This window comes from Aquarana catesbeiana, linkage group LG02, assembly GCF_042186555.1.
Source record: "Aquarana catesbeiana isolate 2022-GZ linkage group LG02, ASM4218655v1, whole genome shotgun sequence".
Lineage (NCBI taxonomy): Eukaryota > Metazoa > Chordata > Amphibia > Anura > Ranidae > Aquarana > Aquarana catesbeiana.
In genome coordinates, this window is record NC_133325.1 from 244,085,884 (window position 1) to 244,113,373 (window position 27,490).

The window sequence follows — 27,490 nt, forward strand, 5'->3', positions numbered from 1 at the left end:
ATTTTCATGCTGATAGCTTGTAAGAACATTTTTGGTTCTGGGCACCGGAACCAGTGGCCAAGGCCCAATTTTTCTGCTCCTGTTTAACAGGGGCGTGTAATTACAATTTTTGACGCAATACTTTGCAGCAGGGCTCATTCCTGCGCTCCAACTAGAGTATCTGTGAGGGGTTGCAGTGTTGTGGCACCAGCACCAGTGCCCAAGGCCCAATTTTTCAGTCCCTGTTTAACAGGGGCGTGTAATTACAATTTTTGATGCAATACTTTGAAGCAGGGCTCATTCCTGAGCTCCAACTATAGCACCTGTGAGGGGTTGCAGTGTTGTGGCACCAGTGCCTAAGGCCCAAATTTTCTGCCCCTGTTCAATAGGGACATGTAATTACAATTCTTGATCTAATATTTCATAGCGGGGCCCATTCCTGTGCCCACCAAGAGTAACTGTGAGGGCTTACAGTGTTGTGGCAACACCAACACCTAATTTCTGCAGAGTATATAAGGCAGGCGCCTACTTTCAAACATCCAACTTACAAACGACTCCTACTTGAAAACGGAAGGAGACAACAGGAAGTGAGATGAAATCTACCCCTAGGAAGGGAAATTCTCTCCTGTAAGAGTTAATATGGGAAAAACATGTCTCCTCTTCACTGATGCTTTATCACCAATCCTTGTTTCACTAAAAAACCCAAATTTTCAAAAAACATTTGTCATTGGGACAGAAAGTGAGGTGAAATCTTCTGAAGAGGTGCAGAGACAGCAAAACAAATGTTACAGGGGTGATAACCCTTCCCTATGTTTTCCAAAAAGCTTAAAAATTGATTTTTTTGGCTGGAGCTACACTTTAAAAATGTAAGGGGAGTGGGAATAGGACCCAAGATGTCCTTAGCTTCAGTGAAGGAAAAGGAACAAACTGCGGTTTAACCTGATATAACTTTATTAGAACAATTAGTAGAAAAACATTTTAATCATTGAAAGGAAAGCATAAACAATAGGAGATTGCATAAGGTAAAAACTGACAACGTTGCCACTTAAAAACGCATGCCCATGAGCTCAGTCATATCCCAGTCATCCACATGTGTCAAGCATCTCAAGTCATTAAGTGCGGCTTAATATAATGCTTACATGTGTTTAGGTGAGGTGAGTTCCGAGAAACCTTGGTAGCACAAGTCGGTACCCGTATTGTGCTTAACCATGGACCTCCAGACTCCCCATATGCCTATAGAGCTGCTGCATTAAGTCTTTACAATGTTGAAGAAAGCATTGGTTATCTCAGACAAATAAATGCAATTCTGGCTAGAAAGTATTCCTGGTAGTTAGTGAACAGAACAGGTTTGATTTCTGGGTGTAGCACTGTCAATCATAGAGATAATATGAAAAAAAAAAAAAAATGCAGCACGCTGTGATGCAAGCATGCGGCTTGAGTCAAGGAGAAACAATAGATCCACAACAAGCCTGTTAGTCATTCAGCACCATGTTTCCATGAAACATTAAAGATAGCACCTCATATAGTTTGGATAGGAAAATATAGTCAGCTGAGTCAAAACACAGAGCCTCCAAAAAAAAAAAAAAAAAATGTTCAGGCTGTGATTGCTTGCTGGATATACCAGTTGAAAAGAGACTCACTGTTTAGATCAGGGGTCTCAAACTGGCGGCCCTCCAGCTGTTGCAAAACTACAAGTCCCATGAGGCATTGCAAGGCTGATAGCTACAAGCATGACACCCAGAAGCAGAGGCATGATGGGACTTGTAGTTTTGCAACAGCTGGAGGGCCGCCAGTTTGAGACCCCTGGTTTAGATGGTATTAGCTTGGTCCTCAATTGCAGCGACAAGGTGGTGAATCCAGAGTCCTTTGCAGGGGTCCACAGGTGTGCAGGATGCGAATCTCTGTATTCCTAGTCCTGGTGACACGCACCGGATGTTATCCACTCAAAACCAGCATGGGGCCGCCTGGCCATTTACTTCCAGCTTTCGCTTGTTTGTGGATTTCCAGTTTGCGGAGATAGGATGAGGGCTAAAGAGTGATGAAAAGCCCAAGTTGGCTATCGGCAGAGGGCATGTGTAGGCACAACGAGCTGGTGGTAAGTAGGCTTGGAATTTTTTCCTGGGCATTCCCCAGGTTTTGTTGTTATCTGTTTGTGGCCTTCCAATGCCTCTTACTGCGATAGCCAGCTATAAGTGAGGGTGGTGGCAAGATTTTTGCAATCACGTGGGTGTGTGTATTGGTCCAGCAACGCACCAGCACCTTTGCAGCCATTGTGCTACCTGCTGGGCGTTTGGTGTGTCCTGTACCTTTAAGAAGGGATGGGCTCCCTTCAGTCCACCTGCCATTACTTATCCATTAGAATGCATGTGCCTCCACTGTGGGGACACCTAAATTTTAGTGTTAGGACCACAGATTACAGGGTGCCGTGACGTGGCTCTGTGGCTTACGCATGCGTTTGCAAATGCGTGCGGACTGAACCCCTGTTCTTAAAGTGTACTGTTTGATAGGTCAGTTGGTTGTCTGCAAGCTGGTGGTAAGTAGGCTTGGAATTTTTTCCTGGGCATTCCCCAGGTTTTGTTGTTATCTGTTGTGGATCTATTGTTTCTCCTTGACTCAAGTCTCATGCTTGCATCACAGCGTGCTGCATTTTTTTTTTATATATATTATCTCTGATTGACAGTGCTACACCCAGAAATCAAACCTGTTCTGTTCACTAATTATCAGGAATACTTTCTAGCCAGAATTGCATTTATTTGTCTGAGATAATCAATGCTTTCTTCAACATTGTAAAGACTTAATGCAGCAACTTTATAGGCATATAGGGAGTCTGGAGGTCCATGGTTAAGCACAATACAGGTACCGACTTGTGCTACCAAGGTTTCCCGGAACTCACCTCGCCTAAACACATGTAAGCATTATATTAAGTCACACTTAATGACTTGAGATGATTGACACGTGTGGGTGACTGGGATATGGCTGAACTCATGGGCATGCGTTTTTAACTGACAACGTTGTCAGTTTTTACCTTATGCAATCTCCTATTGTTTATGCTTTCCTTTCCATGATTAAAATGTTTTTCTACTAATTGTTCTAATAAAGTTATATCAGGTTAAACCACAGTTTGTTCCTTTTCCTTCACTGAAGCTAAGGACATCTTGGGTCCTATTCCCACTCCCCTTTTAGTTTGACTACTTCTCCTCCTGTTCTGACAAGGAACACCACCGTATTAGGTGAGCCGGTAACCTGTTACCTGAATTGACCAACGATACTGGTCATCAGGACCCCGCCCATTGCGTTTTTTACTACGACTTTAAAAATGTACCAGTTCAAAATTACAAACAGATTTTACTTAACAACAAACCTACAGTCCCTGTCTTGTTTGCCCTGTATACTGCTGTTCAGAGTATATAGGGCCTGGGGGACCTACTCCTTTCCTTTTTTTAATTTGGGTGCGGGGTTCCCCTTAATATCCATACAAGACCCAAAGAACCTGGTAATGGACTGGTGGGTACCCATGCCATTTGTCTCACTGATTTTCATCCATTTTGCCAGGACCCAACATTACATTAAAGCTGCAAGCAGTTTTAAATGACTTTTTTTCCTTTAAAAATGTCATTTTGTGCAGGGACTGTTCTAAGCACGGGAAACACACACCACTTTACAGGCATACTATAGACACCCTCAAGTACGATATTTAAAGGAATATTTCACTTTTTTTTTCACTTTAAGCATCATTAAAATCACTGCTCCCGAAAAAATGTCAGTTTTTAAAACTTTTTTTGCATTGATAGATGTCCCCTGGGACAGGACCCGGGTCCCCAAACCCTTTTTAGGACAATAACTTGCATATTAGCCTTTAAAATTAGCACTTTTGATTTCGAACGTTCGAGTCCCATAGACTTTAATGGAGTTCTAAAGTTCGCGCAAACGTTCGGTCCGTTCGCAGGTTCTGATGCGAACCGAACCAGGGCATGTTCGGCTCATCCCTAGCCAGTAGCCAATAGCTGCCCTTGCGTCGTTGTTCATCCGTCGAACTAGCATACAGACGAACACATTTTTCGACCGGACTTGACTCCGTCGGAAAGATTTGAAACATGTTCTATTTCTAAAGTCCATCTGATTTTTCGACAGCAAAGGTCCAATGAAGCCCACAAACGATCAAATTGTCCGGTGGATTCGTTCCGTTGGACCTTTGCTGTCGAAAAGTCCGGCGTGTGTACACGGCATAAGCCATAATCATCAGAATTAAAAGAAAAAAAATGCTTGAAATATATCACTCTGTGTGTAACACATCTATATAAAATATATACGTTTCACTTTTTGAATTGAATTGCTGAAATTAACTTTTTGATGATATTCAAATTTTTTGGGATGCACCTGTATAATATAAAAAATATTTTTTTAATTAAATATTCACACATAAAATCATGTTTGGTACACACACATGAAGTGTTAAAACCTTTGTTGCACAAAAATTGATTCACTAACATCAGTCTACATTACAAAAGTTATAAAAAGTCCCAAAGACACCTAGTTTGGTTTTTTTATGCTTAAAGTGGTGTTTCAGCGAAAAAAAAAAAAAAAAAAAATTAAAAAAAATTTTTGAAAAATGTTTTATTTTTTTTTTTACTCACCTCTAAATGGCTGTTGCTAGGGGTCCCTCGTAGTCTGCCTCCTTCAGTGCCTGGGCTGGTGACATCGCTTCCCCTTGGCGCAGGAAGGGCTCAGCTCTGCCCCCTCCCTCTTGTCAATCATCTGGGACACATTACAGGTCCCAGATGACTGAGCGGCCAATCACAGCGTGCGGCACTACTCGCGCATGCGCAGTGGGTGCCCAGCTTTGAAGCCACAGCCGGCGCCCACACTTGCAATGCCGGCGCCACCGAACGGAGGGGGAGATGAGCGGACCTTCTATCCCCCACATCGCTGGACCGTGGGACAGGTAAGTGTCCGATTATTAAAAGTCAGCAGCTGCAGTATTTGTAGCTGCTGACTTTTAATTTTGTTTTTAAAATGGGAACTCCTCTTTAATAAGGAATGGTGGCTCTTTAGTCTTTGCATGAGACCTAAATTCAGACTGTTAATCCTTGCAATGCAGGTCCATAGGTACAGCTTCCTGTTCATCAGGCTCTCATAAGATCAAGGAGCAGTATAATGTTGACCATATTTCACTTAAAATCTTGAGAAAATAGCATTCCTCAAAGGCAGGAGTGGGACATGCCTTAGAAGGTCTCAAACTACAGACATACAGTCACATGTAAGGAAGTCAATACAAACCGCAGGTTTTTAAAAAAGATCTATAATTTTACTTCTTTACAGTTGTGTTGCACATTGTCCCATGTTGCTAAATTATTCCTAACCCTAGTAAGGAGATTCCACCTGCCCCCCCATCCTGCGCCATGCACCAACCACAGCTTTAAAGGAGATGGCAGATTCATAGGTGAAGCTTGTCTTGGATGTAAACGCTCCTACCACAAACAAAGAGCAGCAAGAGGTATACAGAATGGAGGTGGGGGGCAGGCTCTGCATTCCTCTTGCTGCTGCTTGTCTGTGGAACGTTTTCATAGTTGAGACAAGCTTCACTTATGAATCAGCTGTCTTCTTCAAAGCTGTTGTTGGGTCAGACATGGCAGGAGCGACCTCACACCCATAGTTAGAAAGCACTTAGCAATATAGGGCAAAGTACCACATATAGTTTGTCCCATGGAGGACAGAACTGTAACAAAATATTATAATGATAGATCTTTAAGTGTAAAGCTTAGCCACAATTAACATTTCTAGATGTTGCCTAAAGGATAGCAAATCTTCATATTTGCATTAGTCCACTTTAAGAGTAACTTTTCAAATCTATGTAAATTTTTTTTCCAAACTAATATTTTCAGTTTACTGGTATGCTTTTCTGGTGTCTCTATTATTGGCAGCATTGGTATTGACTGATATCACATTAAACTACTGTATTTTTATACGTTTGGGCTGATATAGGCGAGCAAAAGTTTTTTTTTTATATTATACTTAGTTATTGTAAATTTTTATTTTTCTTTATGACAAACATGTTATACTTACCTGCTCTGTGCAATGGTTTTACACAGAGCAGCCCTGATCCTCCTCTTTTTGGGTTCTCTTCCAGCACTTCTGGCCCCTCCCCCCTTCACTGAGTGCACACCATAACAAGCCACTTGCTTGTTATATATACATATGTTAATGCAAGTGTTCGTTTTTTTTGTTGTTCTTTGTTATAGATATGTCATCAGCAACTATAAAAAAAAACATCAAATGTACACACTTTAGTAGCGATTTGGTCTCTATTGTTTAAAATTGCATCAAAGTGGTAACATTGTGTGAGACATGGGTCTCGGCAAATGTGATGTTGATTTAATCAGAGCCAAGTTGCGTAACGTTGTGTAACGAGTATCCATTAATTTACTGATTTTTCAATTAATCAATTGAGCCCACCTCGTTTACTCTGTTAATTTGTATTGGCATGTTTATATAAATCTTTGTCTTTTGCCTATAGAGTCAGCTATGAGTAAGCACCAGTAGTTACGGTGTTAAACATGTTAGCTGTTGATTCTATCTCTTGCTGTATGGTTTTTAACCAATAAAGAAATTATCGTTGGAGTGCAGCCATCTGGATTGAATTTATTTTTACTGGCTATGGAGGCACTTGTGCAGGCTCACTCCCGAGCTAACTCTGTGTGTCCAGAGAGTGGCTCGCCCCCACTCCCTGCTCCCTTCTCAATGACTATGATTGACAGCAGCAAGAGTCTCTACTTTATCTTCTCTATGAGGAGGCAGAGAGCCTAGAGAGCGACTGCTCTTGTGCACATTGCTGGCTCATATAAGTGTAAAGGGGGCTAGGGGGCTAGCGGACTAAAGGGCTGGGGGGGGGGGTAGCTGCACTCAGAAGGTTTTTTACCTTAATGTAGAGAATGCATTAAGGTAAAAAACTTCAGACTTTAGAACCACTTTAAACAGATGTTTCTTCCTCATGATACTACAGTGGAACCTTGGATTACGAGCCTAATCTGTTCCAGGAGAATGCTTATAATCCAAATCACTCGCATATCAAAGCGAGTCTCCCCATAGAAGTCAATGGAAACGAAGTTAATGTGTTCCGCATTGACTTCTATTGCATGCAATACCGCATGTGGCCAGAGGTGGGGGCCTCAGAAATACTCGGGGACAGCTCGGCTGAACTTGGAAAGGCTCGGAGTGTTTCCGAGTATTTCCGAGTGATTCCAAGTATTTCCGAACAGCTCCGAACCGTTCCGAGTGTCACCGGCACCCCCGCACCTCTGGCCAAATGCGGTACTGCACATCCCATTAGCTTGAATTCTGCTCGTTTTGTGAGACAACACTCGAAAACCGAGTCAATTATTTCAAAAAAATTTGCTCGTCTTTCAAAACGCTTGTTAACCGCGTTACTCGTTAACCAAGGTTCCACTGTACTTTTCTTCTGCTCCAGTTTTCATTAAATTCTGAGTAATGTTGACTAGAAATAGTAGAGGGTAATATCATAGATTTGGATAATGGTAAAATCCTACTAGCTTGCTCTAAATTTCTTCTCTGCTCTAGAAATCAACTCCATGAGTGTGAAATTATCTGCACTCACGGACATCAAATGACTTTCAAGCAGTGAACTGGAGAATTAAACACATGGACACACTCAGTTTACATACAATGCTCACATTTTCCTCCAGTCCTTGCTTGGAGTTGCATATGGAAATATAATCAAAGTGAAAGTATGGATGGAATGGATCAGCGATCAGATTATTTTCCATGCTCAGATTTGTATTAACAAATGCAAATACCAGTCATAGACACAATTGTTGGTACCCTTACAGCTCACTGAAAAATGCTTCATTCTTCCTGAAAAGTTATGATATTAAAAGCAAATGTCTCATGTACACCTGTGTGCCTTTTGTATGTTATAGAGTGAAGCAAAAAATGCGTGAAACGAGATTCTGCATGTTTCCCTAGATTAATCAGAAGGATAGTGTGAATATCAGACAAAGATCCAAGGAAAACATTCATGGAGATACAAGCTGAACGTCAAGGTCAAGGTACATCAGTGTCTGATCACACCATCCATCAGATCAACATCCAGGGTCATGGGCGGCAAAGGTTCATTGATGCACATGGGGAGTGAAGGCTGGCACATTTGTAGTCAAATCCAGCAGAATAGCTACTGTCACTCACATTGCTAAAAAAAAGTAATGCAGGTTATAACAGAATAGGTGTCAGAAAACAGTACATCGCAGTTTATTGTGTATGGGGCTATATAGCCACAGACCAGTCAGGGTGCATATGCTGACCCATATCCACAGCCAAAAGTGCCTACAATGAGCACCACCGAATAATGAAAGATGACCTGATCTGATAAATCACAGGTTTTTTTTACATCACATGGTAGGCCTGGTGTGTGTGCATTGCTTACCTGGGGAAGAGATGTCACCAGGATGCAATATGGAAAAAAGGCAAGCCGGCCGACACCCTGTGATGCTTTGGACAATGTTCCCCTGAGTAATTTGGGGTCCTGCCATTCGTGTGGATGTTATTTTGACATGTACTGCCTATCTAAGCATTGTTGCAGACCGAGTCCTCCTCTTCATTGGAACAGTAATACCTGATGGCAGTGGTCTTTTTCAGCAGGATAATGTGCCCTGCCACACTGCAAAAATGGTTCAAGAATGATTTGAGGAACACAACAATGAATTCAAGGCATTGATTTGGCCTCCAAATTCTCTAGATCTCAATCCAATCAATCATCTGTGGGATTTGCTGGAAAAACAAATCAGATCCATGGTCCCACTTTTCAACTTATAGGACTTAAAGGTTCTGTTACTGAAGTCTTGGTGCCAGATACTACAGCATGCCTTCAGAGATTTTGATGGACCGGGGCTGTTTTGTTGGCAAAAGGGGACCTACTCATTATTAGGTGGGTAGTCAATAAGTTATGGCATATAGGTGTATACTGCCCAGTGTTAGAAAGCTCTGTCTTAGCTGCAGGTCATGGGTCCTCCAACTGTATAATGACCAAAACACACAGCTAAAAGCATTATAGAATGGCTAAGAACAAAATATTGGACAATGCTGAAGTGGCCTTCTATGATTCTATGATCTAAATCCTATTAAAAATCTATGAAATTGAAAAGCTGAGACAGCTGGAGCAGTTTGCCCAAAAAGAGTGGGCCAATCTACCTCTTGGCAGGAGCAGAAATTTCAGTGACAGCTACAGAAATTGCTTATTACCTACTTTCTACTATTCTATAGACAATACTGAAGTGGCCTTCTATGATCTGAATCCTATCAAACATATTTTTAAAGCTGAAACTGAAAAGCTTCAAACCTGAGACAGCTGGAGCAGTTTACAGGTGCAGAGAGCTACATAAATAGCTTTTTTGCGTTGATTGCTTGATTTGCATTGATCCTTCAACTGGGATACCAGTTTATTTTACAACTCTCTTGAATGGGAATTCTGTTTACTTTGGAGAAAATTCCTCTAATTTCTTGTTGCATCTCTAGGACAGGAATTGAAGGAATATCTCTCCAGTGGGACACAGGCAACAAAAAAATAAATGAGGGATTTTAACCCTTCCCTGCTTTATCTAATATCCTATTTTCTATATTAGAAAAGGGTATAATACCTACTGTATTTTCTATAAACAATTAGGGATGGGCGAGTGGTTCGGGGCAAGCATGAGTTCGGCCCCGAACAGTGCCTGTTCGCATGTTCACCGAGCACACAGTATCAGTGAATAGGGATGGGCTATCTGTTCGACTTGAACATTGGCTGTTCGTCCGTTTGCCGAACAGCGAACAATTTGGGGTGTTTGCGGCAAATTCGAAAAGCCGCAGAACACCCTTTAAAAGTCTATGGGAGAAATCTAAAGTGCTAATTTTAAAGGTTAATATGCAAGTTATTGTCATAAAAAGTGTTTGGGGACCCGGGTCCTGCCCCAGGGGACATGTATCAATGCAAAAAAAGTTTAAAAAATGGCCGTTTTTTCGGGAGCAGTGATTTTAATAATTCTCAAAGTGAAACAATAAAAGTGAAATATTCCTTTAAATTTCGTACCTGGGGGGTATCTATAGTATGCCTGTAAAGTAGCGCATGTTTCCCGTGTTTATAACAGTCCAAGAGCAAAATGACATTTCTAAAGGCAAAAAAAAGTCATTTAAAAGTGCTAGCGCTAGTGCCGGCTATTAATGAATTGTCGGTCCCGACGATACACATAAGTCATTAAAATATAAAAAAATAAAAAAGCGGTGTGGTAGTCCCTCAAACTTCCATTACCAGGGCCTTCAGGTCTGATATGGATATTAAGGAGAACTCTGTGCCAAAGTTAAAAAAAATGGCGTGGGGTTCCCCCCAAAAATGGATTTTAAGGGGAACTCAGCGCCAAAATTTTTTTAAAAATGGCATGGGGTTCACCCAAGACCCTTATCCGAGCATGCAACCTGGCAGGCTGCAGGAAAAGAGGGAGGGACGAGATAGCGCCCCCCCTCCTGAACCGTACCAGGCCACATGCCCTCAACATGGGGAGAAGGGCCTCATCCCCACAACCTTTGCCCGGTTAACAAAGGGGGCACCCAGATCCCGGCCCACCCTTTCTGAACTGGTAAGGGGTACATCGTACCCCTACCATTTCACAAAAAGAAAGTGTCAAAATGTTAAAAAACCACAGGAGATGGCTTGGGACAAGTCCTTTATTAAAAATAAAAAAATAAAAAAATAAAAAAGAGATTCCAGCGATGCAATCCAATAAATCCATGCTCCTACTCCAGCGATTCTTGATCTCCAGCAATGGATGATCTCCAGCGACTCCAGCGAGGAACACACACAGGATCCTGCCTCCACCGGAGGCACCCAGCCAATGACTCAGCGCCAGCTTGACAGCTCTTATGTAGCTGAGGGTGGGGTCACCCATCACGTGAACCCGTCCCCCTCTGACAAGGGGAAACTCCGGGTTTCCCAGTGATGTGTATGGGTGACCCCGCCCCCCTCTCATGCAACGGGAATCCTGCCCCTTACCAATTCACATGGGGGGTCGGGATCTGGGTATCCCCTTTGTTAAAGGGGGCTTCCAGATTCCCATAAACCCCCCCACCCGCAGACCCCCACAACCACTGGGCAAGGGTTGTGGGGATGAGACCCTTGTCCCATCAACATGGGGACATCCTCCGCATGTTGAGGGCATGTGGCCTGGTATGTTTCAGGAGGGGGGCCTCTCTCTCGTCCCCCCTCTTTTCCTGCGGCCTGCCAGGTTGCGTGCTCGGATAAGGGTCTGGTGTGGATTTTTGGGGGAACCCCACGCCTTTTTTTTTTTTGGCGCGGAGTTCCCCTTAATATCCATACCAGACCTGAAGGGCCTGGTAATGGAATTTTGGGGGATACCCACGCATTTTTTTTTTACTTTTCAATGACTTTTATGTGTATTGTCAGGACCGACAATTCATTAATAGCCAGCACTAGCACTAGCACTTTTAAATGTGTTTTTTTTCCTTTAGAAATGTCATTTTGCTCTTGGACTGTTATAAACATGGGAAACATGCGCTACTTTACAAGCATACTATAGACACCCCCCAGGTATGAAATTTAAAAGAATATTTCACTTTTATTGTTTCACTTCAAGCATTATTAAAATCACGGCTCCCGAAAAAACGACAGTTTTTTAAAAACTTTTTTTGCATTAATACATGTCCCCTGGGGCAGGACCCAGGTCCCCAAACATTTTTTATGACAATAACTAGCATATTAACCTTTAAAATTAGCACTTTTGATTTTTCATGATCGGGCCCCATAGACTTTAACGGTGTTCGCGTGTTCGGACAAATTTTTTGCCTGTTCGCATGTTCTGGATGCGAACCAAACAGGGGGGTGTTCGGCCCATCCCTATCAGTGAATAGGTTGTTAAGGAGTGGGCTGGGTAGCCGGACACCGCGTCCTTGACAATTAAGGAGTCAACAGCTGTCAGCAGGCTTTTCCCGCTGATAGCTGAATGAGAAAAAAAACATTGTTGAATTAGTCAGCAATAGAAAAATGTAAGAAAAGGCTCTTTTGATCTGGTATTGATTTTAAAGGGAGCCCCACAGCAATTTAAAAAAAACAAAACGGGTGGGGTCCCCTCAAAATCCATACCAGACCCTTATCCGAGCATGCAGTCTGGCAGACCAGGAAAGGGGGGAGACAAACGAGTGCCCCCCTTCTGAACCATATCAGGCCACATGCCCTCAACATGGGGGGTGCTTTGGGGCAGGGGGGATCTGCTGCCCCACCCCAAAGCACCTTGCCCTCATGTTGATGGGGACAAGGGCCTCCTCCCCATAACCCTGGGTAGGGGTCTGCAGACAGGGGGCTTATCAGAATCTGGAAGCCCTCTTTACCATGGAGGCTCCCAGATCCTGGCACCCTCCTATGTGAATGAGTATGGGGTACATTGTACTCCTACTCATTCACCAAAAAAAGTGTCAAAAAGAAAAAAAAACAAACACACAGTTTTTGACTAGTCCTTTATTAAAAAAAATAATAAAACAATGCCCCCTCATGTAGATCCATTGTCAATTGCAATGGCTGCCACACCGCGGGACCTGAAACTAGAAGAAAAAAGCTCCACCCACGACAAAGGCTAACCGCCGTCTGCCTGCTCCACTGTCTGACAGTTCTTAAATAGATAAGGGGGAGGCCACCTGGCGTCATCACCTGGTGGCATTGCCCCATGTGACATCACTGACTCAGCATGCATGTCAGTGATGTCACAAGGGGCGGTACCACCAGGGGACATCGCTAGGTGGCCCCACCCCTTACCTATTAGGAACTGTCAGACTGCGAAGCAGGCAGTCAGTGGTTAGCTTTTGTGGCGGGCGGAGATTTTTTCTTTTTTCGGGTCCAGCAGTGTGGTGGCTGTTGTGATTGACGATGGATCTACATTGGGTGATATTGTTTTTTTATTTTTTAATAACGGACTTGTCAAAAACTTTGGGGTTTTTTTTTTTATTTCTTTATGACACTTTTTTTATTGAGTAGGTAGGGGTACCACATACCCCATACTCATTCACACTGAGAGATGGCCGGGATCTGGGGGCCCCTTGTTAAAGGGGGCTTCCAGATTCCAATAAGCCCCCTGTCCCTAGATCCCCACAACCACTGGCCAGGGTTGTGGGGAAGAAGCCCTTGTCACCATCAACATGGGGACAAGGTGCTTTGGGGTAGGGCAGCAGTAGGCAGGCAGTTTCACTTTAAGCATCATTAAAATCACTGCTCCTTTAAAAACAATATTAAAAAATCTTATTGCATTGATACATGTCCCCCAGGGCAGTACCCGGACCTCCATACCCTTTTTATGGCCAATAACTTGCATATAAGCCTTCAAAATGGGGACTTTTGATTTTTCATGTTTGGGTCCTATAGACTTTAATAGGGTTTGTGGCTGGGGTCTAAACTTTTTCCCTGTTCAGGAATTCTAGTGTGAACCAAACTGGGGGGGGTGTTCGGCCCATCACTATGAACAATACTGAAGTGGCTTTCTATGATCTGAATCATATCAAATATTTATTGAAAGCTGAAACCAAAAAGCTTTAAACCTGAGACAACTGGAGCAGTTTGCTTAAAAAGATTGGGCCAAACTACCTGTTGGCAGGTTCAGAAGTTTCATTAAAAGCTACAGAACTTGTTTATTTGCAGGATTGCAACAAATTATTAGGTTAAGAGCCCCATCATTTTTGTGAAAATGTAGGAAAAGTCTGATTTTATTATATTTGGAATAAGTAACGATAATTTCCATTTACTCTGATTAATTTCAAGTTATTTAAGATAATATTAAAAATATGGATTTGGACTTGTAAGCAACAAATGTCAGAATTAGGCTTAGGCATGAAAGGGTTATATTATAGATAAATAACTTGAAATTGATCAGAGTAAATGGAAATTATCGTTACTTATTCCAAATAAGCAGTATATAGCAGTCTTGTCATTTCTATCAGTGTATGAGAAGCCAGGATCAAACAGCCTTTTTACACAATTCAGAGGATTAACCCCTTAGGTTCCATAGTGGGTATAACAAGCATGCTTTACTGCATATATAGACTGATTTTATTGTTGTGGGTTTAGTAACATTTTTGTTGTGTGGAGGTTGCTTGTTGGGTTAATTGTTTGTGGAATAGGGTAAATGTTAAACTCTATGTAACACAATCTTTTTTTTCGTCTTCGATACAGTGATAAATGTTTAGACTCTTTCAGATTTTTATTGCTGCCTTTGTCCCTTCTAGAGTGGATTTGCCTTTATTTGTCCTTGTGACCATTGCCATTGAGACAGAAAATGACAGGACATCTTAAACTTTTATAGTTGTTAACCAGAGCAAAATGAGAAGGGAAATCCTCCAACTGGGATATGTGTTTATTTGATAACTCTCTAAAAAGTAAATTCTGTTTACTTTGGAGAAAGCTCTTGCTGTACCTACAGGACAGACAGTGATGGAAAATATCTCCAGTGGGACAAAGGCAACAAAACATAAATTAGGGATTTTAACAGTTACCTATTTTCTGTATTCAAAAGTGCTTAAAGTGGAGTTCCGCCCACCCCTTCAAAAATTAAAAGCCAGCAGCTACACATACTGTAGCTGCTGACTTTTAATATTAGGACACCTACCTGTCCTGGAGTCCAGCGATGTCGGCACCATAGCTGATGTTTCCATCAGCTGTCGGGTGCTGCTGCCACCATTGCAGGTAAGGGTAAGCATTGCAGCTTCATGGTCGGGTCTCTACTGTGCATGCACGAAGCGCGCTACGCTCTCTTACTGGCCCAGCGGCGGGGGAAGGAGAAGGGAGGAGGAGGGAGTACGACGATGTCCACGGAAGTGGGGACAGAGTACCTGTCAAAAACAGATAACCCCCCCCCGAAAGGTGCCAAATGTGGCAACAGAGGGGGGGAGGAGACAGATGAGCGGAAGTTACACTTTTGGGTGGAACTCCTCTTTAATACCTACATTCTAATATTCTATAAACAGAGAGAGTAATTTATACACCTATGTAAATCTATGTTTCTTTTCAGGTTTGCAGATGGATTTTATGTCATGTTATTCTGTTGATAAAAGACATTTATTTGTATCCTCTGGTAAATGTTTTATAATCTTTTAAAAACTTGTTGGAGCTTTTTGCCTCTGTAATGTCATATTTCTTGTTAAACACTTAATAAAGAAATACTGTTTCCAGTAATGTGCTATTATTGACATTAATCCCCACTATAAGTCCTTTGCCGTGGCCTATTAGCATACATTTCCCTAGGAAGAAATGACTGAAATATCTCTACTTGTATTTATTACTCCAGTGTAGTTACTATAAGATATTAACCCTATTTATGTAAAGAACAGGTTCATGAAAACAGTGTGGCAATATTTACTGTATGTCTACAGTCTCAAATGGTTACTCTCTTATAACTTGGACAACTGGTGAAAGAAATGAGAAAATATATAGATACCTCTGAAAAAAGGGTTTGTTTCTCTAAGATTGCCATAAAAGGCACAAGGACCACAAAAAAAAAAAAAAAAAAAAACATCCCCCTAGTGGAGCATTAGTGAGTTAAATGTATAGCTAATATACAAAATGATGCTGCTCGGAATATATGTGGGTATTATTCTATATTGTTTTTAAAGTGTAACACCCCTTTTGCTGAGAAAAATATTCTCCTGGTCACTTATATCCATGTAAAGTCCTAGTTGCTGCTGTTTCACTTCCTACTTGTGACACTTACTTCCAACTTGTTGAATTGCAATTATTATTGTAATCTTCCTATTATAGGAACATAATCAGCACTACTGTTGTAAGAAAAGAAAAAAAAATATTGAGCTTATGTAGCAGTTATACATTATATTTTTTTTAATGAAAGAAGAGTTACCCTTTAAATTCCCTTTTTGTTATGTATACATATTGTCCATGTCTTTGCCTATATCTAAGATACCGGTACTTTTAAGAGACACGTGAGTTTCTTGTGTCAATTTGCCAGGACTCATTTTTTTCAGTTTGTTCAGACCATTATGCTACTCAGGAAAGCACAACTCTCTGCATGTGTTTTGGAATGGAGCCCATCACAATTCATCACTGTTGCTGATTTGTATGCGACCTCCAAGAACAACTTACCACTGCACTTTGAAACAGAGAATCTATTAGCATATTGAAGCTTTGGGTTCCAACAGATGAAATATTATTCCTGAGATAAACTACATATACCTTGATGTGTACCTTTTCAATCATTATGTAGCACTACCCCCACATAAACTGCTGGAAACATTGGGCGCTCCTGCAGTTTCCAGTGAGGACCCACCCTGTAACCAGACCCAATAGCACACCTACACATTAATAGAAGATATCAGGGATTTATTAACACAGGAACAACCCCTACAGGTAAATACTAGTGAGGCAATAGTGGAATGCAGTGACGCAATGCTGGCAGTACAGTATAACCAAAAAATAAAATGAATTTGATGAGGGTTGCCACATATAATGGGCCCTGGGTCTAATGCATTAGGTGGGTTCAAGCAACACTGTAAGCTGCACTAAAAGAGTATAAATACAATAGTACTTCATATATTGGTAATATAATAGTACTTTATATACAATATACAGGTATGCCCAGATGCATGGTCTGATGAGTGCTTCTAACTTCTATAACCTATTAACAGTATACTAGTGCTAACTAACCACAACCCAGTGGTGTATTGAGTACAAACTCTGCCAGCAGTGAGGCCATTGGTCTCCAAGTTGGAGCACTCACCCAAGGAAGGGTACTGTATTTGTAACCCACAAGTATAGGGAACTCCCTGCAATGTTCAAACATTCCAAAAGGCCTCTCCCCACTAAGATGCCCATCAGGTGTCCTCTGGTCAGCAGTCTGTTCCCCGATTGGCACTTTTGTTGGCTAGATGAAGGTGGATAGAAGTAGGCTGCAATGTCTTGGGTAACTGTCTCCATTAAAGTTTTCCTCTGTTGGTCCACTGGGCTTATGCTATGTTGTTTGGGGCCGAGTGGGATTTGACAACTCTGTCTTTTCTCTCTCAGGTTCTCCTCTCCATGGAGTCAAGGCTTAGTCCCTTAGGCTTAGTGGGTTTCCTTGTGACTTTCTGAGTCCCCTCTCCACTGCTTCTAAACTGTGCCTCCCTCTTTCTCTCTGATGGGCTCTATCAATATACAAAGGGCAAAGCGGGAAGTGGGGGTGCAATATATGGCCTTCCTGGTAACCCTGCTTAGCATTCTCCTCTATCTTGGTGGCTGATCTATGCTACTGTGCACAAATTATGTATGACTGAGAGCTTCATTAGTCAGCTAATTTGTGCTTCACAAGAAGACCAAGTTTCTCAGCAGCACTTTGTTGTCTGGTTGTAGGTCATGAACTTGAACTCTTAGATCCTATTTTCCTTTGTTATGCTTTACTGCAGTCTTCAGGTTGGTGGAGATACTGAAGAGATCTATTGGTAGTAGTAGTACTAGTTACGAACATAAGCATGTTGGGATGATTACCCTGTCACATCATGCTTTATGCTGTTCTGGGCATGGAACAATGTTGATATGTGTCTACTGCAAAGTAATTTCTTTTCAGGTGTAAGTTTTCCCAGCATGTACAGAAGGGTATATTTAATTTTTTTTAGACTTTGAGTCTCCCTGAGAGTAGTAAGGAGTAGAATGTTACTTCTGTATCCCCAGCATTTTCAACAAGCCTTTGATGCGTTTATTCTCAAAGTCTCTGCCTGTCTCTGTAGACATGTGCACTGTCAAAATGTGCTTGTTTTTGTTTTAGTTTAGTGCATTTTTGTATTTTTTTTTTTTTTTTAGTATTTCAGGTCATTTGTTATGATAGCAATTTGTAAATTCGAAAATTCGTCAATTTGAAAATCCGAAAATAAAAAATAAAATCTGAAAATTTGCAAGAACTAACTAATTAATAACTAACTATTAAAATATAGGTATTGGTATCTCCTTTTAAATTTGGCTGTTAGTGAACGAGACGAATACGAATTTATACGAAGTTACGAATAATTCGAAATAACGAATGCCGCATCTAAACAAATGGAACGGAACAGATTAATAACAAATAATAATAATAAAAAGTTATTATTATTGTTATTTATTATTATTAATTTGTTACATTCCATTCGTTTAGATACAACATTCGTTATTTCGGATAATTCATAACTTTGGATAAATGTGCAATCGTTATGTTCACTAACAGCCAAATTTGAAAGGAAATTCCAATACCTATAATTTAATAGTTAGTCATGGTTAAGGTATTATTAGTTAGTTATTATTTCAGATTTTTGAATTTTCAGATTTCCGAATTTTCAAGTTTACTAATTTTAGAATTTACAAATTTGTGAATGTATTAATTTTAGAATTTAAGAATTTATGCATTTTAGAATATTCAAATTTGACAAATATTAGGAAAAATTCATTAAGCGGGTTTTCGTTGATTCGGATATTTCCGAATTAACAAATTTGTCAAATTTGTTAAACTAATTCAGAATGAAACAAATTGCACATGTCTACTGCCTTGGACTGAGTGAATCTTCTGAAGTAGTCTATAGTGAGCAAATAACTTTTCTACTAGGACTATGGCTACAGTAGAATCTTTTTGTTCTTTGTCGGAAAAGCTTGTGCACATCAGGTGAAGAAGTTGGTAAACCACCAAGATGGCCTTGTCCACTATTACCATGCTCCAGGAACACAAACTCTATGGGACCTTGACTTTGCAGATGGTTCATTGCAGGAGGCTCTGTTGGCTTAGGTCTTCTACTGTACACAGCATAAACAGGAGTGACAGTAGCTATCCACCACTGCTTTCATACAGGACCAGTAAAAGCAATCTTTTGACTAGGCTAAAAGTGCTCACTGATCTTAGAGAACTGTGTTCTTCGTGTAGGTCCACTAGTACTGTATTCCAGCTGCCACTTTTCTAGGGATCATAAGGGGGGGGCTTCTGTAAATAATTCCATTATGAAATTGCAGCCAGTTCCATTTTTATGAATCAATTTGGCTCCCTCTGGATGTTCAGTCAGTAGAAACTTTGGCCGGCAACCTTCCAGCATGTTCACAGCTAACAGAGGAGATTTTCTGCTTGATTCTCTACTCAGGCCTTTCTTGCCAGGGGTAGGCAGACCTCCATCTTTCAGTTGGGTTAGATTGCAGTAAAGTTTGAGGGTTCAATGGCAGTAATTCTTATGACCTCGGTCCCTGTGACTCTACAGACTTATCGCTTGACCGGGGGTCCCTTGGATCCTTTCCAATGTCAACCACAGCGCAAACAATATACTGCAAATATTCCAAATTGCTTACAACAAAAGTGCCACAAATGTGCATACACAATGAGTTATATTCAAGCAAATTATATCTAGCAAATGTTTGTGAAGTCAAACATAAAAAAGGGAAAGTTCCTAAAAAAAGTTTCTTCCAAGCGCTGATGTGCAAAGAATCCTTATAGTGTAGTACATTCATGTTTATTTGTATAAAAGGTTAAAAATACACAACAATGTTCTAGAGAATACACGCTTTGTATATATAATTGTTGGGCAGTCGGCTCGCTCCCGAAACTCGCTTGATCCACGCAAGCTTGCGTGCGTTCCACCGCTGGCTGGACGTGACGTCACTAAGGAACTGGAATCTACGCTGACGTGGTTTGCCCCTCCCACAGGGCATTAACAAAGACAAAGTTTCCTGGTCTCTTAGTTGACTATATAGTCTTGTGCGGACTTGTTACGCTCATGAGGTATACATGTTATATCCTGTTAGGTGTACTGGGCTTCATTACCATAGTATGACTATGCACCTTCCTATATACTCAATTTTTTCCCAATATGTTTTACATTTGAGCTACCTTTTATTCTTTAATATTGTAGCCCCTATTATATACAATATTACTGTTAAAAGCCCCATGAGAAAACAAAAAAATAATAGAATTCTAAATAAAATTTTAATTAAAATAGAGGGTAAAAATGAAAAAAAATTGAAAATGAAAATAAAGAAAAAATGAAACCAATATATGATGACAAAATAGAAGAAAGAAACAAATGAAAAAAGAAAAAAATGAAAAAATCAATATAATAAAAAATAATAATAACTTCCAAAATGATATGTAAATGTAAAAAATAATAATTAAAATTTGACGCTAAAAACTATATCAATCACCAGTTGGACAAAAAACAATTGAGGTCCAGTTCTATATTTAACCATTTGGGGCTCATAGTATTTAACAAATATATCCAATTAGTTTCCTTTTGAGAGATACCCTTTTTTAGGTTGCTTCCTCTCCAATTAGGCAACATTCTGTCTATTCCACAAAATTTCAGTGATGTGGGGTCCCTGTGGACCAATCTATAATGCCTGGTTAAAAATAGAACATGGGGAAGAAGACCCCCTTGAGAAAGGAAGTCACGGGTGTACCAAGCTGCTTATCAAGGGAAGTTTTTTATTGCACAATTAATGAAAAGAGGAATACAAAAACTAGGTACCCACCACCAACACCTAGACAAATATTAAAATAAGACAACGTTGTCTATAGTAAAGCGGCTGGGTCACGTACAGTATACGTCAAGCACACACACCATATACACCCAAGTAAATAGGCAGTTAGATAGGCATGTAAGTCCTGATGACTAGCACCATCACTAAACCTGCATATCCCGCCACTATTAACCATCAAGCCCCCAGCTGGGGTTAAAGGGGTATTATACTGGGAATCCAAACAGTTGAAAAGTAGACCCTATAAAGAGCGATGCCAATGAGTTAACTTAGTTGACTCTTATTCCACTTGTGATAAGCACTCTATAGATGGTGTCATATAACCACATGCATTCAGTAATTTGTTAAGGTATTCAGCTTCAGGCCAAGCCGTATAAGCAAGGGTAACCCAGTGTAAAGTTTATTTAACTAGGACAGTGGGTAAAGCTCATCTGTAGGTCAGATATAGATATAAGGCTATAGACAATCACAGGACCAATGGTCCGCTCACCCGACCATTGTGGACAAGAGTCTCTAATAGCTGGCAGGTGTCCCAGGCATATCCATAAGATGCCGTCTATAAGGGGATTTCGCACTGCACAGATCCTGTGATACAGTGTGCTCGATTGCCACACAGAAGTCCAGGGAGTTCCACAGTATACTTCTGCTGATACCGCTGTAGCGATGTAGCATTGTGAAGCCATCTATGCATGCCGTCCTGATATCTTAGCTGGAGATAGCTCCCACTATCCTCATAGTGTGTGGTGCACTTGCACTGACGTGACGTGGTGAGTCATCCTTGACGTATATCATGTCACTGCCGTGGTGTCTTTGCCGACATGTTTCACCCAATCACATGGGTTTTTTCAAGGATGGGAGGGATCAGAAGCAGTTGTCTATTTATACACCTTTTCACACAGCAAAAAGTTAATTGAAGACTGCAATTCCCACAAACGACCACTACATGTCAACCTCCCTGTTACACACCACATATTCATTCTGCTGCTAGACATAAGGGCTCACATAAGGCATATCATAGCAAGCAAATAGCTTTGTTCAGTGCTAAGGGAATCAGGGCACAGAGGGAAAAAACAGAGCAAGGGTACCAGGGTTCCCAGGGTAATGAAACAGTTGGAAACAATGTAGGGGCGAAAAGGTGACATAATATACCAGTCTAAGACTGACTGCTCTATAGGTATTCCCTATCTACGATCAGAGAGGACAAATTTGTCCACCAAACCGGAATTTATGTCCCTTGCATAAATAGTAAGTTATGGCCCTAAATAGCTTTCAAAAAAGGGCTGAAAACTGCATTTGGTATTTAATCTCAGTGGCGCAAGTGTTTTAAGTCTAAATATCCACATTTTTTTTTTTTCAACAGGATGGTATCAAAATCACCTTTACGTGATGGAAAATTCAGGGTATAAATCCCCTTAATACTGATACCATCCATGCTGCCTCCATGGAAATCTGCAAAATGTAATGCTAGTGGGGATATGTCTTCTCTTTTCTTCTTGCTCTCCTCCTTGTTTGAATTTTTTATTCTTCTTAGATGTTCACCAATGTGAATTCGGAGTTGTCTCTTGGTCTTTCCTATATAGTACTTTTTACATGGACACTCCAGCATGTAAATGACTCTAGAGGTTGCACAGTTGATGAAATTTTTATTCTGAAAAACCACACTCCGATTCGCATCGGTGAAACTTGCAGTTTTCTCAACAAATCTACACATTTGACAGTGCCCGCATGCATACATTCCTTTGAGAGGAGGTAGATCAGTCAGCCAGTTTGTGGTCCTTCCCCTAGTGTATTCAGAAATGAACTAATGTATCCTTAAGGTTATGGGCCCTTCTGGCGACTAGTTGGGGATGAGGACCTGCAATGTCAGTTAAAACAGGAGATTTCTTAAGAATTCCCCAATGTTTTTGTTTTGAGTACATTTCTCACTTGTTTCCATTGTGCCCCATAGGTAGTAATTATCCTCAGAGGGGGTTCTTTACATGGTGTCTTTTGAGTTTCCTGCTTTTTGACAAGCAGGTCCCTCCTGTCTTTGTCCAGGCCTTTTTCCACGACCTTTTGAGGACTTTATGAGAGTAACCCCTGTCTCTGAATCTACCAAACATCTCTCCTGCTTCCCTCTGAAAATCAACATCCCTGGAGCAGTTCCTGCGAAGCTGCAGGAACTGACCCACAGGGATGATGGCTGGAAGCCTGCAGAAGCATGTTTGCTGCGGTCAGCTTTCTGAAAGTACAGATAGTTATTCTATTGCTGGCTATGGAGATTTGTAAGTCAAGAAAGGAAATTGTGCTGGGGTCTACTGTGTAGGTTAACCTAATGTTTCTCTCATTATTGTTAAGAGCCGATAGAAAAAAATGGAGTTGCTCTGAGATACATTGGCATCTGGCAGACCGTCTCCAGCTCCCAGAGGCCACAATATGATGGAGGCCAAGGTGCTCCCATAGCTGTCCCCCTTGTCTGTTGATAGTATCCATCTAGAAATTGGAAGTAATTGTTAGTCAAAGCGAGTTCTAGAAGCTCCAGAATAAACTCGTTTTGAGCACCAAACTCAGGATGGGTCATCTCCAGGAAAAATGAGACCGCCCTGAGGCCCCACTCGTGGGGTATCGACGTGTAAAGCAACTCCACATCGATCCCCACCAGCAGGGCCTCAGGGGGAATCTCCAGATCCTACAACTTGGCCAGGACATCACGACTGTCCTGGACATAGGAAGGCAGTGACGTCACTATGGTTTTAATAAATCCATCTACATATCTGCCTACTCTCTCCAAAGGGCACCATATCACTGAGCAGATAGGCCTACCAGGTGAATTGGTGCGTTATTTGTGTAGTTTTGGGATCACATAGAAGGTGGGGTTATTCTATTCCCTCACCCTCAGGTAGTCCCACTCCTTGTTGGTCAAGAGATAAGCTTCATGGGCCAAAAGTAGTTGCCGATTACGATCTTCAACTAGATCGGGGAAGAGCTTGGACGTCAATTTCAAGTAGGTGGAGGTATCGCTCAGATGCCTGAAAATTTTCCTTTCATATAGGTCACTAGACAGCAAGACCACATTACCCCCTTATCACTACTTTTGACTATCAAATCCCTTGCCCGCTCTAGCTCATACATTGCCTTCCTTTCTTCACTAGACAAATTATTGAGGCCACGCCATGACCGGTCAATTTTATTAAGATCATCTTTAATGAGATCAAGAAAGACCTTCATCCAGTGATGCTTGTACAAAGGAGGCATTTTAGTGGATTTAATATAAAGGCTACTGGGTCTCCTAATTTTATCAGATTCATCCTCAGAATCAATCTGTTTATCCAAGAGAGCTACCAAGTTCTCCAAGGCAGCTCTTTTCTCCTTATCTTCAAGGGTCACAGGTGACAAATCACCCATTTGAGTACTGTCCTTGTGGCCAGTATGCCAGATGCAAAAAATCGCCTTACGCAAAAATAGGTTGATACCTTAATATACTGTGACCTCATCCATAAACGCTGATGAAGAGAAGGACAGCCCCTTGCTTAAAAGGTTTGTGTCTTTCCTCAAGTGGGAAGTTTGATAGATTATTGACCTTCATATCTTTTGTAGGGGGCACTGGTGGAGCCAGGGTTTCACACCCCTCTAGTGCTTTGTACTGCATGTTCTTATCTGCTTTTGAGTTTTGGGAAATGTCCCCCTGGTGTTGCCTTCCCTTCCTCTTCCTCTACCTTTTATGTCTAATCTTCCCTCCTCTTTGGGAAAATCCCCCAAAGGGCCCAGGTCCACGACTTCAGCCTCCTCCACATGTACAAACTAAAAGTTTTGATATTATCACTGTTTTCACTATCTGAGGAATGCTGTCTATTTCTGGAGCGGGTGGTAGATCTATGTCTATTATGCCACTCTGACTCCGCTCCCTGGGTACTGTGAGATCAAAGACCTCACGCTTTTCAAAATCATCCAAATTTTGTCTAAATTTATGTTTCATTGTCATAGATGCTTCTGAGTTTTCTCTATTTCCTTTTTGAGTATATCATTGTATTTCTCAAAATCAGACTCTCCCTGAAGGGGTTCCAGTACTTTGCTACTCTGTTCCTGTTCTATTTTAAGCTCATCTAGCTGAGCTTTTTCTTCATCGACTATCAGTTGAATAACCGACAGCCCATGCGCCAGACATATTGCCTTCCACTTTTCCGTGAATCTAGTTGTGTGCAGATGTTCTGCAGGTTCCACCTTTTCACGTAAACCCCATGGGATAACCCTAAATTTAATATGGGATTCCAGCGAAGAAATGTCCCATTTGCAATTTAGACAGCTAATAGTTATTTTTTATGCTGTTTAAAGAGTTGTTTAATCTGTTCATTATCAGTTCCCTCTGGGCCCTGATATCTGGTAAACGCAGTCTGGATCTCCAGATGTATGTCATCCCCTATCCTGTAGGCCATGATACAGAAATTATTCCACCAGGACTTAAATTTGCCAGAGCCTTAATGTCTAGCAGCTGAAAAACATCCACTGTGAAGGTAAGTGAGATACCCAGTCAATGCAATACCAATCTTATATAAACACAATAGGAGTAAGATGGAAAAGGAAAATAGCCCAAAAGCCTATATGTCCCCTAGAGGACCACAGAATGCCTGGTTAGACTGCGATTTTTATATTATTTTTTGATGTTGTTCACATGATCACGCAGTCTTATTCCAAGCTTCCTAATTGTCCTCCCCACATACTGAAGCTTGCATGGACATTCCAGGAGGTATGTGACATGGGTACACTCACAGGAAATAAACTTGTTTATCTCAAATGTTTTCCCCTTCACCTGGGACTCAAAATGCGTAGTTTTCTTTTTTTCTATTATTTACTGTTTTACATGCTACACTCCTCCAGCAGGTGAAGAAACCCACCTGACCCATACATGTAGAAGCTTTTTTGGGAAGGTTGACTAAATTTTTGGCTTATTTCTCAAAGTGGGGGGTCGTGTATATATAAACTGAGGTTTTGTTGGTAATATTTTGATTATGCCCTGTACACACGACTGGTTTTGCCGTCGGAATAAACTCAGAAGGTTTCTGCGACGGAACTCCAATGGAATTCCGCTCAAGCGGTCTTGCCTACACACGGTCACACCAAAGTCCGACCAGAACGTGGTGAAGTACAACATGTACGACGGGACTAGAAAAGTTGTTTTTAGGCTGTCGGAACAGCATACAGACGAGCGGGTTTCCCGATAGGAATTGGTTCCGTCGGAAATATTTAGAACATGTTCCATTTCTAGGTCCGTCAGAATATTTGAAAAAAAAAGTCAGATGAGGCATACACACGATCGGAATAGACGATGAAAAGCTTCTGTCGGGCTTTTTCTGTCGGACATTCCGCTTGTGTGTACGCGGATTTAGTGTTTCATCTTTCAAGAGAATTGGCCAATGCCTCTGTATTATTTTTTCAACCTGTTTACATTGTCTAGAAAAACTAGTCATAAAGGCTAGTTCATAATCATTAACTCTTTTTTCTTTCTTTTCAAGCATCTTAACTCTATTCAGTTTTAGGACTGTTTCTTTTGTTTTATCTAATTCCTTACGACTATATCCTTTTTTCTTGAAATCTATTCATAATAATTGCCGTCTGACTGTCATAATCCACTTCATCATCACAGTTTCTCCTAATTCTCTTCATCTGGCTATTTGGTACCCTGCTTAGCCATCGTGGATGATGACAGCTTCCTTTAGAAATATACCCATTCCTGTCAATATCTTTAAAGTAGGTTTGTGTGTTTAATTTACCATTTTTCCTATATATATATATATATATATATATATATATATATATATATATATATATACTTAGATCCAGAAAATTTACAACACTTTTATCAAACATTTCTGAAAATGAGATCCCATATTTATTATTATTATTCAGTTCTTTCAAAAATTCTAAAAAGGTTTTCTATGTTCCCCTCCATGCAATAAGGATATCATCGATATGCCTCTTGTACAGTTTTAATTCGGATCTGGGTCTCCCATATATGGCCTCATCTTCCCACTTGCTCATAAAAATATTAGTCACCGAGGGCGCATATTTGGCCCCTATGGCAACTACTATCTCTTTTGCCTATAGTGGTCTCTATTATGCCAGAAAAAATTGTCACTCATAGCTAGATCTAGTGCCTTTAACAAAAAAAGTTTTGCTTTCTTTTTAAATTAGTGCTTTGTAAGGCCCCTGTTACTGCCTCTAGGGCATAGCATTGCTTGATGTTTGTATATAGTGAGATAACGTCAACACTTGCCAAAATACAACCATCTCCTACTTCTACATTTTTTTAACAGGTTGATAAGTTCTTTGCTGTCTTTTGGATGTTGCTGGGATAAAGGTTGAAAAAAACAATCCAAATATTCTCCCAATCTACTGAACAGAGAGTCAGTGCCACCTATTATTGGTCTACCCGGAGGTTTTCTCTTACATTTATGGACCTTTGGTATCTGATACATAACCAGCATCCTTGGGGCATCAGGTATTAGACATCTTGCTTCTTTCTTATTGATTGTATCTTACCTCTGTGCTTTTATTACCGATTTCTATAATTTTGCCTTATATTTATAGCAGATATTTCAAATGTATTAGCACAAGAAAAACCTCTACAGGTAAATATTATAATGCTGGAAATAATAAATGCAGCAACAAAGTTCTGGCAGTACAATATAGCCACAAGACACAAGGTTCATTCTTTTTGCCACCTATAATGGGCCTTTCTTCTAAAGCATAGGTATTGTAATCCATGCATAGCGGGAACTTCTTACAATGCTCCAAAATTCCCAAAATTTAACAGAGCTCTGCTTGTGGCAGAAAAATCCTAGGGACAACAACCAAAATCAATATATAGAGTGATGTCATTGACATACGTGTGGGTGTGGGTGCAGGTCCCCAAACCCACACCATCTGCCTTCAGGGACCCACACCTGCACCCACACAGATGTCAAATTAGGAGCAGTGGCTGTGACCATGCAGCTGATGCATCCCAATTGACATGAATGGTACTGCTTGCAC

General features: G+C 41.0%; 1 long non-coding RNA gene across 1 annotated transcript in view; it reads left to right on the plus strand.

Moving 5' to 3' along the window:
- The window catches only part of LOC141129864 (uncharacterized), a 449,947-nt gene extending 422,996 nt beyond the window's left edge, over positions 1-26,951 (plus strand). Inside the window, exon 3 of the long non-coding RNA XR_012241888.1 lies at positions 26,773-26,951. This is a non-coding gene — a long non-coding RNA (uncharacterized lncRNA). The remainder of the gene's footprint in view (positions 1-26,772) is intronic.
- Positions 26,952-27,490: the final 539 nt, after the last annotated feature.